The sequence below is a fragment of the Peromyscus leucopus genome, chromosome 3 (genome assembly GCF_004664715.2).
Source record: "Peromyscus leucopus breed LL Stock chromosome 3, UCI_PerLeu_2.1, whole genome shotgun sequence".
In the NCBI taxonomy this organism is placed as follows: Eukaryota; Metazoa; Chordata; class Mammalia; order Rodentia; family Cricetidae; genus Peromyscus; species Peromyscus leucopus.
The window spans coordinates 60,492,160-60,495,698 of NC_051065.1; the positions used below are offsets into that span (position 1 = coordinate 60,492,160).

At 47.0% G+C, this 3,539-nt stretch overlaps 1 non-coding gene across 1 annotated transcript; it reads right to left on the minus strand.

Annotated features, from left to right (window-relative positions):
* Positions 1 to 3,145: 3,145 nt before the first annotated feature.
* Trnac-gca lies at positions 3,146 to 3,217 on the minus strand. The gene has a single exon. It is a non-coding gene; the product is annotated as a tRNA-Cys (tRNA).
* Between the last annotated feature and the right edge of the window lie 322 nt (positions 3,218 to 3,539).

The window sequence follows — 3,539 nt, forward strand, 5'->3', positions numbered from 1 at the left end:
GAGAAACCGCTATACTGATTTCCAAAGTGGCTGTACCAGTTTGTACTCCCACCAACAGTGGAGGAGTGTTCCCCTTGCTCCACATCCTCTCCAACATAAGCTGTCTTTGGTGCTTTTGATCTTAGCTATTCTGACAGGTGGTATCTCAAAGTCGTTTTGATTTGCATTTCCCTGATAATTAAGGATGGTGAGCAATTCCTTAAATGTCTTTCTGCCACTTGAAATTCTTCCTTTGAGAATTCTTTGTTTAGCTCTATAGCCCATTTTTTAAATTGGATTGTTCATTATTTTGATGTCTAGTTTCTTGTGTTTTTTATATATTTTGGAGATCAGCCCTCTGTCAGATGTGGGGTTGGTGAAAATCTTTTCCCATTCTGTAGGCTGTCATTTTGTCTTATTTGGAGTACTACACGGCAGAGAAAAACAATCATGAGGTTTGCAGGCAAATGGATGGAACTAGAAAATATCATCCTGAGTGAGATAACTCAGATTCAGAAGGACAAACATCATCTGTACCTACTCATAAGTGAATACTAGATATAATGCAAAGGGTAACCAGGCAACAACCCACAATTCCAGAGAAGCTAACTAACAGGGAAGACCCAAAGAGGGACACATGGACCACCCTGGGAAGGGGAAATACATGAGATCTCCATGAGTAAACTGGGGATGAGGGGTGGGCAATGGAGGATGGGGGTAGGGGATAAGGGATGAGAGCATAAGGGAATGGGATGGTTGAGCTGGAACAGGGATGGAGTGGGAAAGCAATGAGAGAGATACCATGATAGAGAGAGACATCATGGGGATAGGGAGAAACCCAGTGCTAGGGAAGTTACCAGGAATCCCCAAGGATGACCCCAGCCTGGACTACTAGCAATAGTGGAGAGGGTGCCTGAACTGAACTGGCTTGCCCCAGAGATCAGACTGGTGAATACCCTAACTGTCATCACAGAGCTTTTCTCCAATGACGGATGGAAGCAGATGCAGAGATCCACAGCCAATCACTAGACAGAGCTCCAGGAGTCCAGTCAAAGAGAGAGAAGAGGGATTCTATGAGCAAGTGCACCAGGATCACGATGGGGAAACATGCAGGGATGACCAAACCAAACTAGAGGGAACTCGTGAAAGTTGGATCAATGGCTGTGGAGCCTGCATGGGACTGGACTAGGCCCTTTGCATGGTGAGACTAGGCCCTTTGCATACATCAAGTTGTGTGGCTTGATCTGCTTGGGAGGCTTCCTGGCGGTAGGATTAGAATCCATCTCTGGTGCATGAGCGGGCTTTTTGGATCCCACTACCTATGATGGGACACCTTGTGCAGCCTTGAGGCAGGGGGAAGGGCTTGGACTTACCTCTACTGACTGTGCCTCCACATGGGAAGCCTTGCCTTCTTGTGGGAGGGAGTGGGGAGTGGGTTGGGAGGGGAGAGGAGGGGCAGGAGGAGGGAAGAGGGGGATATTTCACTGATGTGTAAAATTAATGAAAAAATTTTCTTAATTAAAGAAAAAAGCTCACCTCACTGTCTAGTCACAATCTAAGGACTCTGCAAATGCCTGGCACCCTCTATATGCAGCACTCCACAGCCATAGACATCATGGGAATGTTTCCTTAAAGACTTGAAGATGACTGTGAGGCCTGGCTCTCCTGCTCAGCCATCCAACACAGTTTCAAATGAGGGAGATGCTCATGACAGAGGGTGTGCCTTCATGGGAATAAAGATTTACAGGCTCCATTTCATAGCTCCTGCACCTGAATAGGGCAAGGACTTTGTTTTTTTAACAAGATCTTCTCATGATCCCAGGGAGAACTGCGAACCTCCAAGTTTGTCTGATGCCGGATAGTGTTGGCTTGAAAAAAGGTCATGATTATGAGACGTGTCTAAACATATTCACCCTATTAAAAACAGGGTTGGGAATGAATCCCAACCTGGGCTCTTTCTACCAACCCAGCCTGGAGCTACAATATAACCTGTTAGCTACACCTGCTGCTCAGGCCCTGATGAGCTGGGTCTTCTAATGAAATGGTCTCAAAGACTCCAAGTTTAGTTGGTACCAGTTTCCTTATACCCTGAAGGAAACAGATAGACATATCTCAAAGGAGACAGACAAACAGACACAGACACACACAGAACTTGTATCACGAACCTCTTGACCTGCAGTTAAATGCTCTTTCATCAGTCAAGCAATTTCTCTTACTAGTACTATTTAGCCACTCAGGCTTCTCCTGTAACCCTCAGGGGTTCTGCCCATCAGTGGTTAGGTCCCATATTGTGGCCTACCCTCTGCATGCAAACCATTCCTCTCCTGGTCACCAGCTGCCTCCTGACCTCTCAGAACACAGGAGGACTCCTATGTCCTGTCTAGTACATTCTCTTCCTGTGTCCACTGGGGACACTAGCTTTGGAAGCATCTCTTGCTGCTATGGCATGACCTCTGCTGCCGCCACCCTGGACTCTTCCCAACCCATTATCACCCTTTAGACCAATGCCTGGAATTTTGCTCTGTTATTCATGTTCTAGATTTTTCTTTTCTTTATCCCAAGGCCAAATTCTTGGCAGTGGTCTTCTTAGGCTGAGCTTGTGGGGAGCCTGATGCCAAACCTAGGGACCAATCTCATGGTCTCAGGAGGCCTCTTATCAGCAGGTCAGCACACTTGGAAGAACAGAGATTGGGTTGTCTTAGGATCCAAATGCAGAGCCAAAGGGGTTTCTCAAATAAGAAGGCGGCTCCCCCACTGCTGCTGAGTCCCTGCCTGGGCCCCTCCAACCACAGGTTTACTACGCATCTTCCCCCCAAAGGCATCATAACTTTATAAAGGTCACACAGCATCTCTGCTGCAAAATCCAAGGCCAGGTTCAAACTTGTGTAACAGATAGTTTGGAAGGTGTCCTAGGATGTGGTTATCTGTTATGATAGACAGATCTTGGCCCTGGTGGGTGGGACAAGAGATGCTAGATATTCTGTAAGAGGTTCTGCTTGTTGGATAGTCACATAAGAACATCAAAGTCTGACTCAAGCCACCAGATAGGGACAAGCACTGAGCAAGGCCAGTCTGCATCTGTACATCACTGGGTTGGCCTTGCCTTCCTCTTGCTTCTTAGCATTAGAATGTTAAGTGGATTCAATGACTGAAATGTTACAATATTAGGAGGTACCTGGATTTGAACCAGGGACCTCTTGATCTGCAGTCAAATGCTCTACCCCTGAGCTATACCCCCATCCTGATGGAACTTGTGATTAGCACTAATAACTAGGTAGCCCTCCTTCATTGTGGTTTCCCCTCTCATCTCAGGCTCCCTTTGGTCTCTGGTGAACTGCTCTATTATGGTTGCAAGTTCCCCCTTCTCTGACCTTGAGGGGATTCCCCCAAAGCCTCCATTATCACATCTAATGCTTCTCTCCCTTAGTACCATCTAAAGAGGATTTCAAGAGCATAGTGTATGGCCCCTGAGATAGGGCTGAGGGACTCTTCTGGCAAAACTCTGGCTCCATAGCAGGACAAAACACACCGAAGGATCTGTGCCTGCTCACAGCAGACAG